Source organism: Globicephala melas, chromosome 15, assembly GCF_963455315.2.
Source record: "Globicephala melas chromosome 15, mGloMel1.2, whole genome shotgun sequence".
Classification (NCBI taxonomy): Eukaryota; Metazoa; Chordata; class Mammalia; order Artiodactyla; family Delphinidae; genus Globicephala; species Globicephala melas.
In genome coordinates this window covers 3,846,767-3,861,970 of record NC_083328.1, presented here as the reverse complement: position 1 = coordinate 3,861,970, position 15,204 = coordinate 3,846,767, and the positions used below count along the sequence as shown (strand labels likewise).

The window sequence follows — 15,204 nt, the reverse complement described above, 5'->3', positions numbered from 1 at the left end:
GTCAGCAGGGCTGGGTGCTGAGGGTGACACTCCCTTAACCCCCTGCGCCAGGATCCAGAGCTGCAGGCCGCTCGGCCCAGGGGGCAGAAGCTTGCCAGGGCCCAGGGCTGGGTAAGTTGGCCAGGGGATCTGAAGCCAGCAGTTGCAGCCTCACTGTGTCAGGGGCCTCCCTGGGTGCACGGCCTTGGCGGGTCTCAGGCCCCCCTCCCTCACCCGACCCCGCCTGGCAGGAAGGGGACCTGCCCTGATGGGCCCACCCTCGCGTCCTCCTCTGAGTGGCACTGGAGCAGCCGGCAGCCTCCTGCTTCCTCTCGTTCTCACTGTTCGTTCCTTTAGGATTTGAAAATTGCTGAGACCTTGTGGGAAGCAGTAAGAGAAGTTCGTGGGTGAGGATGATGCAGCGCGGCCGTGGCAGCAGGCTGCCACGGCTCCAGTCACAAAACCCGAGGTGAGGGGGACGTGGACGCTGCCACCTGTGGTCCTTGTGGCCTCAGCCCCAGTCCCCCTCCCCCCCCCGACGGGATGGGGTGAGGTTGTGCCGAGGGGCTCGGGGATGGTTGCTGGTCTTGTCTGCATCTAGGGCGCAGGATTCCACTGGGCGATGAACAAATACCCACAGGAATTCAAACAAACTGTGGGTCCGACACAGGCCAACCAACATCGTCTAAATTACTTTCTAAAGCTCTTTCAAAAGCCAGTGAAGTGTGAGGTTTCGCATTGATGTCACAGGGTCAGGGCACCCCCTGCACCAGACTCCAAGCCGGCCGGCCCCAGAGGCCTCCCTGCCGTGCCCACTGCGCTGGGGGGGGGGGTACGAGAGGTGAGGGTGCTTTTGCACATGTGCCCGTGGGCACGTGGCACCCCGCAGCCACCCGCGGCGCTCAGCCCTGGGACCGCTGCCCTCTGACCGTCGCCCACCTGCCGGCCCCTCTGACTGGACAGTCTTGCTTGGCACGTTACCAATGGGAGGAAGGGTGAGGTGAGTGCCAGGGTTTCTCACGGCATGCGCGTGACCAGGTGCTACACGACCGAATACACGTCACCTGCCTTCTGATGACCGACCTCCTTGTCCTCCGGTGAGGCCACTCCTGAATTTCGCGTTCCAGCTACATTTTGAATGGGTATTTTCATGTAAATTTGTGGCATGTGAAAAGTTTCAAATAAAGTGGACCTGATTTAGAAAACCTGCGTGGTCCTTCCAGCAGGGGCGCGCCCTGGCCTTTCCGCTGCGACCCCCTCTGCAGCCCCGGAGGGCGAGCTTAGGCAGTGGCGCTCCGGTCACCCGCTGCTGTTCAGGTGCTGAGGACAGAGTCTGTGCTTGGCCCCTTGGGGGTCCCTGGATGGAGACGTGAGACCCAACGCGGGGCACCAGGCGCTGCCAGGGGCCATCAGCAGGCGACTGCTGTGAGGAGGGGCGAGGCCAGGATGGGGCTGGCGGGCAGGGGGGCAGGGACACTGGTGTGGCCCGAGGCTGCTCCCCGCACAAGGGCTCCGTGAGGCTGGCAGAGGCAGGGTCGGCACAGCCCTTAATCTGGGGCCCGTGGGGACTGAGTCAGTTTCATTTTTATTGAATACACATATTTGTAGTTTTCAATTGTGGTAAAAAGTACGGAACGTAAAATTTACCGTCTTAACCTTTTTTATGTGTACAGTTCAGTGGCGTTAAATAGATTCTCGTCGTCGTGTAGCCATCACCACCGTCATCTCCAGAACGTTTCCATCTTCCCAAACTGAAACTCTGCCCCACCAACCACTCCCCTCCCCGCCCCCAGCCCCCAGCCCCTGGCACCCAGCCGTCTACTTTCTGCCTCTATGAACCTGGCTCTCCTGGGGACCTCATGTAGTTGGAACCATAACAGCAGGTGTCCTGTTGTGACTGGGTTGTTTGCAGCCGCAGTTTTAGGCAGATACTTCCTCCACCAGACCTGGGTTCTGGGAAGGGGCTCTGCCCGCAGCCAGAGGGGGATGGAAGGTGGCAGTTGAGGCGGGGATGCCCAGGGCAGGCGTCTGGGGAGGAGTGGGTACCTGGACTTGGGAGGCGCCGTGGACAGAGGTGGGCCCCAGGGATGCTGCAGGACAGAGTGACAAGGGCAGGGACCGTCAGGTAGGCCGAGGAGGGCTCACTGATGCCTCCCGAGCCCCCGGTTGGTCCTCGAGGCCAGAGTCGCCTGAGCTGCAGCGGCAGCGTGGAGAGAGGAGCCTCCGTCCCTCCCGGTCCTGCCTGAGCTGGTCCCCCAAGCCTGGTGCACACCCACGGGACTCCCCACCATGGTTCACTTCCGCCCGGGAGCCGGGGAGAAAGCTGAGGGGACAGTCCTTCAAGGGGTCAGCAGTGACCTTCCCAAGAGGGGCAGGACCGACCCTCTGCCCTGCTGTGTCCAAAGGCAGCAGCAGGGGGAGATCAGATGGGCGTGCGGGTAGGAGAAATCCCGGGGGCTCTGCTTCACACACGCGTGAGACGCGATCATTAGGGTGACGGGTAAGTGGGGAGGGGGAGAAGCAAGGCTGAGGGGGCCCCATGACAGACCGCCCCGACTCCAGGCTGTAGGGAGCCTTTTGGAGATGCTCGCAGCGTCCGTGGGGCAGGGACAGGTCCCAGCGACGTGGTCCACCTCTGTCCCACCATGTCCGGAGCCTCTTGCAGGGGCTGGATCTTCTGGAAGCACCTTCACTCACGTGGGGCGGTTGGTGCTGGCTGTTGGCCGGGATGCCCACCTGAGCTGCGTTCCCGGCCGTGGTAAGCGCCACCCAGGAGGGTACGGCGGGGAAGGGGCCGCAGTCTGGGTTGGGGGTCAGGGAGGCCTCTGCGGAAGGGTGGGCTCTTCCGTGTCCTCAGAGCAGGCCTCTCTCTCAGCAAGGACCCGGTGTCCCTTGTTTGGCGTCTCTCCTTGGTCCTCCCCGTGCGATGGGCACCCTCTGGGTTTCAAGCCTGGCTGGGCCCCGCCCCAGGGTCTCCTCCGAGAGGTCCGCATCGCGCTTGTCACGCGGCCGCTGGCTCTTATGTTGAGCTGAAGCCCCGGCTCCCGGGCTGGGGGAGTCGATGGGGAAGGTCTAGGAGCAGCACGGCCACTCTGGGCCCTCACCGGGCGCTCCTCCCTGCTGGGGGCAGGTTGGTGGACAGATGCGAGGGGCACAGCCTGTGCAGAGGGGCCGCCGGGGCTGGGCTGTCCACCGGCGGCTGGCGAGGCCCAGGGTGTTGGGGGCTCCTGCAGCCCCCCGTGCAGCATGTGCAGAGCCAGGCAGGTGCTGGGGGGTGCGGGGCACCCGTTTCCAGGGCTGGTGGGGCCTCTCCCGGGTGGGCAGTTTTGCGGGGAGTCCTCTCCCCGCCGCAGGGCGGGCAGGGGGGCTGCCCCTCCAGAGACGCGCCATCAGTCACGGGCCTTCACGTGTGTGCACACACCCAGCGTTCACACACACTCATGATTACGCTTACATGCATTCACAACTGCACACAGATTCACAGACGCACTCCAACACACACACTCCCGGCCATACCCTCCTGCGCACACCTGACATTCACACACTCACGCTTACAGTCACACCCACTCTCGCAGGTCCACAAACAGCCCCATATTCGTATTCATATCACACACTTAAACCCCACCCATCGCACACATTCACACGAGCACTTGCATGATTTACACGGGCATGTGATCACACACTCGGTCCCACACCCACACTGATGCCCCCCCACATTCACACCCATGTGTACACACGCGTCCACTCAATACATACATTTGCACACACACGTTGATACCTGTAGCATTTGTCCTCACACCCACCCACGCATTCACGTTCACGCCCAGTCACGCTCAACGTTCAGACGCACACTCCAGTTCCCTGTCGCTTGCACTCTCACACATGCACTCACACTCATGTGTAACACGCACACGTTCACACACCCACACAAAGGACTGGATTAATTTTATACACCAGTCAGTTAACACAACCAGTTCACTCGAAGGTAGACTCTTCTGTTAGGTTCATCCAGGGAACTTGAAAAATTCCGAGAGGTAGAACAAAGGGGAAGAGAAGTCGCCGCCGTCCTCCGCAGCCGGAGAGAACGTCTGCTGACGTTCTTGTTAATGTCCTTCAAGCCTTTGTTCCCTGCTTTAAAAACCATCTGTAGCTGTGATCATCCGATTCCCGGTGCAGCGTTACGCTCGCCACGATGAAAGCATCTTGCCTGTGTTCTCCCGGACTCATCCTTTTAATGATGAGGCTTTGCTGTCACAGGCCCGCTGGTCCCCCACTGTCGGACAATTAGGTTGTTTCTAATTAGTCAGTCTTCCAAGGAAAGCGGCCCTGGACAGCCTTGTGCTGGAGCGTTTTTCTATGTTTAGAATTATTTCCTTAGGAGAGACTCTCGTTAGTGAAATTTCTGGGTCTAAGTGGGAATTTTTTAGGGCTGGGAGGAGCTTAGAGTTGTATTTAGGGAGTGGGTTTAGCATCTTTGCACAGGGTGACAGCCCCCGTCTCAGTCCCTGGCTTCCGAACGTGGAGGTCAGCTCCCAGCTGCTCCCAACCACGGGTGTTTTTATTTGCTACATTCCCTGATTTCGAAAGTACTAATCCCCCAGGACATAAATGACTTCTAAGGCATACAAATGAGCAATGCAGATAAACTAAAATTAATACATTGAAGATGACGTAAATCCTACCAAACGGTGATTCCCCGCCATTTGCATTTGTGTCCAGGGAGGGCAGTGACCTCCAGCCGGGTATTCCAGGATTGAGGAGTGTGGTCCCAGCCAGAGCCCTGGTTCCTCCCTCCCACTCACTTCGTACATGGGCTCTGGGCCTGGGTCCTGGCAGCATCAGGCCCGGGCATCTGCAGAGGTAGAATCTGGTCCCCAAAGACGTCCACACCCTAATCCCCAGATCCTGTGACTATGCTAGGTCACTGGCAAAGTGGAAGTACGTTTGCTAGTCAGCAGGCTTTGAGATGGGGAGGTTATCCTGATGGGCCCAATGGGGTCACAGGGGTCCTTGGAAGTCCAGGAGGGAAGCTTAAGAAGGATTCAGCCCTACACTGCTGAACACCATTCAAGGAATGCAGGTGGCCTTGAGAAGCTGGAAAAAGCCAGGACGTGGATTCTCCCATGGAGCCGCCAGAGGGAACACGGCCCTGGTGACACCTTGATTTTAGCCCAGTGAGACCTGTGTCAGACTCCTGACTTCCAGAGCTGTGGTAATTGACACCATATCAGCAACTAGAAAGGGATACAGCGTCGCGGGCTTCTCTCACTCCCTCTCCCATCTGTCCTGCGCTCAGCCCACCAGCAAATGAGGGAGGAAAACAGGTGACTGAAAGAATGACTGGAAGGAAATGCAGGCACGTTTCCTGTGGGGGGAGGATTTCTCCTTGTGTGTGTTATTAATTCTCTTCTTTTTCCAGACTTTCTACGATGGGCACAGATGAAACTAATTCTGAGATGTAAACAGAAAAACACACACATAAAAACATAATTTCATTCAAAAACATATTCTAGGATGAAGCTCTCAACGAGAACAGATCGTCTCCGGATCTATTAAAACAAAAAATGTTCACGGTATATTAGTCCCAAAGGCAAGTAGCGAGATCTTGTATATATGTATGTATCTATTTTGGTTGGAAAAAAAGTCCTTACCAGGATAAGTTTGTGCAGAGCAAAATGTGGACCAGCGCAAGGATGCACCAGCCATTAGTGGAGGGGTCTTTGGGGGAGTGGGCTACCCCAAATGAGGCTGGGGGATTCCCTGGCAGTGCAGTGGTTAGGGCTCTGCACGTCCACTGCTGGGGGCAGGGGTTTGATCCCTGGTCGGGGAACTGAGATCCTGCATGCTGTGTGGCATGGCCCAAAAAAACAAAACCAAAAACAAACCCAAAAAACACATATATTTCTTTAAAAAAAAAGAGTCTGAGTCCCGTGAGAAGGAAAGTTTGGGCAGTTCAGACCATCGCTGGGGGTGGAGAGGGGCCCTCCTTAAATCAAGGTGGGGTGAGGAGAGCCCAGAGCCAGCCCTGGGAGGGAGGGCCAGGTGCTCCTGCCTAGGTCTGGGGGTGAGAGCGTTTCGCAAAGCCTCGGTGGTCTGAGGGAATTCTTCAAAGACACAGCCTGGTTTTCAGCAGAGAAGCCATAAGCTTTGTGCATGGTTACCTTGCTCTCCAGAAGAAACCAGGGGGCTCAGCTCCCTCCCCACCAGCCGTGGCCTGCCCGCCAGCCACCTGCTCCAGGCCCTATGCTAGAGGACACTCAGTTTCAAGCCACAAAGCAGTGCTACCCTGCTCGGCGGGGACGGCGTGGAAGGCCTGCGTTCCTTTTAACATTTTCTTAAAAAAAGAAAAAAAAAAAGTACAGAAAATCAGAGAAAACAAACAGCTTGATGAGTTGGCATAAATGTACCGAGAAGCAGAGTTCCAACACTCCAGCCATGACCACCTCCCTTGCACACCAGTCCGAGCGTCGCCTCTGACACCGCAGCTCCGTCTCGCAGTTTCGTTGCTGGGTCTAAACGTCCTGTCCAGAGGGTCCCATCCATCCCTTTCTTTCCTGAACAATTGATATTTCGGAGAGCCTAGGCCGGCTGACCTGGTGAACTTCCCACGTTCTGGCTTTTGCTGACTGCATCCCAAGGTGCCATTGTACCCGGTCTGTGTTTCCTCCAGGTGGGCAGCTGGATCCAGAGGTTTGATCAGACTCGCGTTCATTTCTTCATCGTTCACAGTTATTCTTCTTCACTGGTTTTGATTTTAAGTGTAATTTTTGAAATAAGAATGTATTCATGTGGTTCAACAATGAATAAAGGGACTTCCCTGGCGGTCCAGTGGTCAGGACTCCGCGCTTTCATTGCCGTGGCCCGGGTTCAATCCCTGGTCGGGGAACTGAGATCCTGGGAGCCGCATGGTAGGGCAAAAGCAAACCAACCAATGAATAAATATGAGAAGATTCCCAGTGAGAAGTCCTTTCTTACTCCTGTCCCTCAGCCACCTAGTTCACACCACGCATTCCTCTCTCGCCCTCAGGGAACCACTGCCTTAGTTTTCTATGTCTCTTTCTAAAGTTTCCTTATATACAAGCAAATATGGATATATACTCCGTCCCTCCCCCGCTTTATTAAACTACCGTAACCCTTTTTAATTGTACAGTTTCGTGGCATTAAGTGCATTCACGTTGTTGTGCAGCCGTCACCGCAGCCCATCCACAGAAGTCTCTTCATCTTCCCAAACTGCAGCTCTGTCCCCATTAAACACTGACTGCCCATCCCCCTCCCCCAGCCCCTGGCACCCACCTTCTACTTTTCTTCTCTATAGTTGACTGCTCTAGGTCGTTCCTGTAAGTGCAATCATATAGTGCTATGGTCTGAATATTTGTGTCCCCCCAAATTTATATATTGAAATCCTGACCCCCACGGGGATGGTATTAGGAGGTGGGGCGTTTGGGAGGTGATTAGGTCATGAGGGCAGAGCCCTCACAAATGAGATTAGTGCCCCAGAGAGATCCCTTGCCCACCAAAGATGTTAAGATCCAAGTATGTCAGAGCTTTTCAAAGCCCTCCGTAGACATCTCATTCCTCAGCTATTTGGTCAGTCTGTTACCTATTTATTACTTATTTATTTATCTTTTATTCTGGTTAGTCTGTTACTTGCTCCAACTGTTATTCATTGCCTCAGGCAGCTGCAGAATTAAAACATTTGCTTGGGACTTCCCTGGTGGCGCAGTGGTTAAGAATCCGTCTTCCAAAGCAGGGGACACGGGTTCGAGCCCTGGTCCAGGAAGATCCCACATGCCGTGGAGCAACTAAGCCCCTGCGCCACAACTACTGAGCCCGTGTGCTACAGCTACTGAAGCGCACGTGCTGCAACCATTGAAGCCCACGCGCCTAGAGCCCGTGCTCCGCAACAAGAGAAGCCACCGCAATGAGAAGCCTGTGCACCACCACGAAGAGTAGCCCCTGCTCTCCACAACTGGACAAAGACCCAGCGCAGCAACGAAGACCCAACACAGCCAAGAATGAATGAATGAATGAATGAATGAATAAGAGTATTTCTTTAAAAAAAAACGCTTGTAATTGTTTTAGATAAATGCCCCTCTGTGAAAGGCTTTTTAGCACTGAGTGAGCTCAGAGTTAGGTTAAATAAAGGTAATTTTTTCCAATGGGGTCTTCCATGGAACCACCAGACATGTCCAATAATGCCAGTTTTGGGGGAATAAGGGTTTGGAAGAGCCTCAGATCAGTTCTGCTACTTCTGGGGCTGGGAATGTGGGCTGTTAGTTTTCAAAGCTGAGAAAGGGAGGTGGGATAAGACAAATTAAAAATCCACCAAGCTTGCTCTTCCTACTGAGATTCAGTCAGTTTTCTTAAATAAACACACTCCAGGTTGCTGCAAGCCTCTGGTTAATTTCCAGAGCTCTGAAGAAGTTGATTCTGATTTCTGCCCGTTTTTTTCCATTGATTTTATGAGGAGTGAATTTTTTTTTTTTTTTTTTTTTTTTTTTTTTTTGCGGTATGCGGGCCTCTTACTGTTGTGGCCTCTCCCGTTGCAGAGCACAGGCTCCGGACCCAGCCGCTCCGCGGCATGTGGGATCTTCCCGGACCGGGGCACGAACCCGTGTCTCCTGCATCAGCAGGCGGACTCTCAACCACTGCACCACCAGGGAAGCCCGAGGAGTGAATTTTTGAAGGTTCTTACTCAGTCATTTTTGTTCCCATCACCTCCTCATTCAGTTTTGACAGCTGCGTAGTATTCCACTGGATGGTGTAATATCATGTATTTAACCCATCTCCTGTGGTTGGACATTTAGATGGTTTTCAGTCTTTTGTGATTACATGAAATGCTACAAATTAATCACTTGAGTATCTGTTATTTTACACATGTGCATGTATCTATAAAGTAAATTCCTTGAAGCAGAATAGCTGCATCAAAGAGTATATACATTTGTAATTTTGGTAGATACTGCTCAAATTGTCTTCCACAGGGATTGGTTGAACCAATTTACATTCCCACTAACAATATACGAGAGTATCTGTTTCCCATAGTCTTGCCAGTAGAGGGTGTTCTCTAACTTTTGGATTTTGCAAACTTGGTGGGTGAAAAACAGTAACTCAGTGTAATTTTACTGAGCATTTCTTTTATGATCAAAGTTGAACATCTTTTCAGGTATTTTATTTTATTTATTTACTTTAGTTGGCCACACCGTGCGGCTTGTGGGATCTCAGTTCCCCGACCAGCGAATGAACCCGTTCCTTTGGCAGTGAAAGGGCAGGGTCCTAACTACTGGACTGCCAGGGAATTCCCATCTTTTCAGGTATTTTAAAGGCCACTGGGACTTTCATTTTTCTGTTATTTTTTCTTACTGATTTATAGATACTCTCTGTATTAGAGAGATGAGGACCTTTTCTTTTTTTTTTTTTTTTCTTTTTTTTTGGGCTGTGCCGTGCGGCTTTCAGGATCTTAGTTCCCCGACCAGGGATTGAACCCGGGCCACGGCAGGGAAAGCACTGAATCCTAACCACTGGACCACCAGGGAATTCCCGAGTACCTTTATTTTTATATAAATAAACGTGTGCTTCCCAACACTTTTTACTGCTCGCACGTCTTGCTCTCAGCAGACCCAGAGACAGTTCAACCCAGATGCTTTAAGCTCCCACACTGGCTGCTTCTGCCCTCTAGGGGCAAGGCCGGGAACCTGCGTCTTCCTTGGGGACTTGGCTGTCTGAAGAGCCAGGCCCAGGGACACACATGGGTACCAGTTGTCTCCTGTTGGTTGCACTTTTTCCTCTGCTGGGGTTTGACTTTAGCGAACATTGACATGTCCCTCAAAATCCAGAGGGCTTTGACATTGGTCTAGGAGGGTTTCTCCCTGGTCCTGGCCCTGCCAAACAGAATGAACCACTTCTTTTCCTACACTACTTCTGTACCTGTTCAGACTTTCCCTGTTAATTGCCATCATCCTACTGAATTCGTTTTTTGTTTGTTTGTTTGTTTGTTTTTGCGGTATGTGGGCCTCTCACTGCTGTGGCCTCTCCCGTTGCGGAGCACAGGCTCCAGACGCGCAGGCTCAGTGGCCATGGCCCACGGGCCCAGCCGCTCCGCGGCATGTGGGATCTTCCCGAACCGGGGCACGAACCCGCGTCCCCTGCATCGGCAGGCGGGCTCTCAACCACTGTGCCACCAGGGAAGCCCGGTTTGTTTGTTTTTTTTGAATTTGGTTTTTAAATGTCTTTTTTTTTTTTCCTAATAAAATAATGTTCATTTAGGACTTCCCTGGAAGTCCAGTGGTTAGAACGCGGCACTTTCGCTGCTGTTGCCTGAGTTCAGTTCCTGGTCGGGGAACTGAGATCCTGCAAGCTGTGCGGTGTGGCCAAAAAAAATAAAATAAAATAAAATAAATAAATAAATAATGTTCATTTGGAAAATCTAGTGTGGGTAAACAAAAGGAAAAATAATTCAAGTCCCAATATTAATAGTTTGGAGTACAACTTTCTAGCCTTTCTCTTTGGAGTAATAGTGTATGTATATATTGAAAAAATTAAAATGGGATTATACCCTACAAACAACTTTGCCCAATGTTCTTTTTTTTTTTGTGGCTGCGTTGGGTCTTCGTTGCTGTGTGTGGGCTTTGTCTAGTGGAAGCGAGCGGGGGCGACTCTTCGTTGCGGTGCGCGGGCTTCTCATTGCAGTGGCTTCTCTTGTTGCGGAGCACGGGCTCTAGGCGCGTGGGCTTCAGTAGTTGTGACTCGCGGGCTCCAGAGCGCAGGCTCAGTAGTTGTGGCGCACGGGCTTAGTTGCTCCATGGCATGTGGGATTTTCCTGAACCAGGGATCGAACCCGTGTCCCCTGCTTTGGAAGGTGGCTTCTTAGCCACTGCGTCGCGAGGGAAGCCCCCGATGTTCTTTTTGAGTGTTTGTTTACGTGGTGCACGTGTTTTTGCCTCACATAATCTTCTGTGCCGTGATTTGTGACAACTTTAATTATTTACTCGAGTTATTAACTGATCCCCAGTGTTTGGACATCTGGATTGTTTCTAGCTTTTTGCTTTTGTAAACAGTGCTGCAGTGAGCGTTCTTATAAACTTAATATTTGTGCATAATTTTTTCTTCAGGACAGAAAGCAATTTTAGAAATAAAATGTCAGGGTCTAATATGTTTAGAATTTGAGATGTCAGTACACACTGCTTTTGTTCACCCCCAGAAAAAACAGACACCATCTCCCCGGTAGTATGGCTTCGTATCTCGTGGCCCCCTTGGCTTCTCTGTTCCTCCGGGAATGGTAAGACCCCCCCTCCACCCAATGGGAAGATGCTGCTTAGTCCTCCCTGTCTGAGCGCCCAGGCTGGGCACGGGGTGGGACTGTTTGTCGCAAGTCAGGCTTTGGGAACCCTCGTGTCTGTAAAAACAAAATCTGACGCTAGGGATTTTTGTTCCTAAAATGTGTTTAAAGTTCTAAATGTTAAAACAAACCAACAAGCAACCACAGCAAACCCTGGATGCAGCAATGCCGTCATCCTCACGTACATCAGCCTGTCTTTGCGTGGGTGTGGGTTGTACAAGGACCGAGAGGCCGCTCCCGAGGGTCAGTGACACACACCATGGGGTGCAAGAGAAAAGAAGTGGTCCAGCCCCAACACTGCTGCCGTCCCGTTCTCCCCCCACCCCTACCTAGCAAGGGCAAGGCTGGCGCAGGGCCGCTCTATACCGCTTGCAGTCTGAGCCCCTTGTGTTCTGCATCTCCCCAGGCCCAGCGCACAGTAGGTCCCGAGTAATTGTGTGGGGTTTGGGGGCCTGGCTGCGGGCCCCCAGAATACGCTGAGACGCGAGCTGCCAGCCCCGCTGGAGGTGAGGGAACTGGGCCCAGACCAGGCCCCGGGGCGTGGGGTGAGGGGAGGGCAGCCGGAGCCCCCCGGCCCGCCGCCCCCTGCAAAGGCCCCCATGGCCCTGGAGCATTTGTTCTGCGGCTGCAAAGCTGTTTTTCTTCTCCCTCTACCCCTTGCCCGTTATTTTTTTCTTTCTTTTTGGAAGCAGTGCTCTTTGGAGATAATAGTGCTTCTGGGAAACAAGGCTGAGAGTCTTGTTTGTTCAAAGAAAATATTTTTCTTCCACACACAAGTGCTATGTTTATGCCATAAATCGCCCTCCTCCGCTTCTGTCCTCCCGCCCACCTTTCTTCTGGCATCTGTCCCCTCTTTGCGTTGGGCCCAGGCAGGGGGAGAGCACAGTCACTACTGCCCCCGCTGTAGGGGGGCTGGGGGCCCGGCGATGCTCTGCTTGAAAGGGGCTGTACACCCTAGAGGCCCTCCCTGATGGATCGCAGCCGGGTCCCCCGCCTGCGTGGGGGGGGTTCTCCCCAACCCCAGGGCTGCCCGTCAGAGGCTTTGCGTATGTTTGAGATACTTGAGACGTGATAGGGAGGGGTGTGAGGGGGCCTTGAGGCGGGGGACCCTCTGGCCTCCACCCTCTGCCTGGGCTTGGGGGCGCCGTGGTAGCGGATCCCAGCAGTGCCACAGCCCCTTCCTGGCTCCACTCAAGGGGGGAGGGGCGAGGGCACCATCCTTGAGGAGCAGCTGCCGCTTCTTCCCCCGAACGCGAGCTTGGGGGCGGGGGTGTGGGCAGGGCTCTTGCCTGCTCCAGGCCCTGTGCCTGCCGGGTGCGTGGTGTGCAGCGTGCGTCTCTCCTGACCTCTCGGAGCCCACAGGCGGTCACCGTGCGTCCCTGCCTGCTCGCTGCCCAAGGGGCTTGCCTGCCCCAGGCACTTGGACAGGCCTGGGGCCTCGCTGGCCGTGGCCCCTGTGCCCTCCCGTGCGCCCCTGGGCCACACGCCCCGTCACCCACGCACACTTGTTTCTCTGTTCACCTGCTTGTTTCCAGGACTTGGCTGTTACAAATAAAACCACTCGGAGCGTTCACGTGCCAGATTCTGTGTGGACGTTTGCTTTCATTTCTCTTGGGTAAATAAATAACCCTGGAGGAGAATGACCATATCATGGTAGGTGCCTGTCTAACTTTGTAAGAAACCGCTGAACTGTTTTCCAAAGTGACTGCAGCATTTACGCGCCGCCCAGCTGAGTGTGAGCGTTCCCACTGTTCCACATCCTCCACAAAACTTGGTGTAGTGACTCTTTCATTTTAGCCATTCTGGTGGGTGTGCGTATCCCCTTGTGGGTTTTGGTTTTTTAATTTTTACTGGAGTGTAGTTGATTTAAAATGTTGTGTTAGGGACTTCCCTGGTGGTTCAGTGGTTAAGGATCCGCCTTCCAGTGCAAGGGGACGCAGGTTGCATCCCTGGTCGGGGAACCAAGATCCCACATGCCGCAGAGCAACTAAGCCCGCGCCGCAATGAGAGAGAAGCCCACGAGCCCCAGTGAAGATCCTGTGAGCCGCAACTAAGACCCGACGATAAATAAATAATAAAAAAAGACAAATGTTGTGTTAGTTTCAGGTGTAGAGCAGAGTGGTTCAGTTATACATACACATATATCTACTCTCTTTTAGATTCTTTTCCCGTATAGGTCATTACAGAGTATCGAGTAGAGTTCCCTGTGCAGTAGGTCCTTATTAGTTACCTGTTTTATATAGAGTAGCATGTACATGTCAATCCCAGTCTCCCAGTTTCTCTCTCCCCCCTCTGCTTGTGGTTTTCGTTTGCATTTCCCTAGTGACTAAGGATGCAGAGCATCTTTTCATGTGCTTATTTGCCATCAGTGTATCTTCTCTGGTGAAGTGTCTGTTCAAATCTTCTGCCCATTTTTTACAATTGGGTCATTTGCCTTGCTATTGAATTGTAAAGTTTTTTTGTTTTTTAATAGCTGAACAAATCATTTGTCACATATTACTTTTCTCCTGCGCAGTGACTTGCCATTTTGGCTTTTTAACATAATGTCGTTTTAAGAGCAAACTTTAAAAATTTCTTTTAAATTGAGGTCCAATTTACTGATTTTTTTTTTCTTTTATAACTTGGCTTTTTGTGTTGTTGTTTTTCAGAAATCTTTGCCAAACCTGAGGCCACAAAGATTTTTCTCTTATGCTTTCTTAAGAAGTTGTGTGGTTTCAGTGCTTCCATGTAGTCCTATGATCCAGTCTTTTTATTAAGTACATTCACATTGCTGTGCAGCGATCACCACCCTCATCTCCAGAACTTTCTCATCTTCCCAAACTGAAACTCTGTCCCCATTAATAACTCCCCCTCCCCCTCCCCCAGCTCCTGGCAACCACCGTTCTACTTTCTGTCTCTATGAATGTGATACTCTGGGGACCTGACATAAGTGGAATCACACCATATTTATCCTTTTGTGACTGACCTAGTTCACTCAGCATAATGTCCTCAAGGTTCATCCATGTTGTAGCATGTGTCAGAAGATCCTTCCTTTTTTAAGGCTGAAAAAAACATTCTATTGTATGAATGGACCACGTTTTGTTTATCCGTTAATCCATTGCTTCTACCTTTTGGCTACTGTGAATAGTGCTGCTGTGAACAACTATCTCTTCAAGTCCCAGCTTTCAGTTCTCTTAAGTGTATACCCAGAAGTAGAATTGCTGGATCACGTGATAGCTCTGTATTTAATTTTTGAGGAAACTCCATTGTTTTCCACAGTGGCCACACCGTTCTACATTCCCACCAACAGCGCACAAGGGTTCCAATTTCTTCACATCCTTGCCAACACTTGTTATTTTCTGTTTTTGTTCTTGTTTTTGCTAGTCGCCATCCTAGTGGGTGCGAAGCGGTATCTCTTTGTGGTCTTGATTTGTGTTTCTGTGATGTTTAGTGATGTCGAGCATCTTTTCATTTCCTTACTGGCCATTTTTCTGTCTTCTTTGGGAAAATGTCTATCCAAATCCTTGCCCATTTAACAATCTTTTTTTAGTTTTTATTTTTTTTCCTTTGCCCATTTTTGAATGTTTTTGTTGTTGTTGAGTTGACAATCTCTTCCTAATCCTATGCTTGACCACCCTCGGCAGTCCACCCCCCGAAAATCGTCACCTCACCGCTGGGCTTCCCTCCCTCCTTCCTTCCAAGGTTGCTGGCTCCGCAGACCTCTATTCCTGCCACCTTGTTCACACGCAGGAGTCACCTCCTCCTCTTTCCCTGGTCCACGCAGGCCTGGGGGACTTCACTCTATGCACCCGTGGAGGCCAGATGGGGTTTAGCTGAACAAAACACAATCAGCCAGTGAGTGGGAATCTCCACCTTCGTGTTTTTCCATCTAACACGTTTATTTAACGTCA

General features: G+C 52.1%; 1 protein-coding gene across 1 annotated transcript in view; it reads left to right on the top strand.

Moving 5' to 3' along the window:
- Positions 1–15,204, top strand: part of FBXL18 (F-box and leucine rich repeat protein 18) — a 92,459-nt gene that overhangs the window by 37,240 nt on the left and 40,015 nt on the right. The gene's annotated exons all lie outside the window — the stretch shown is intronic.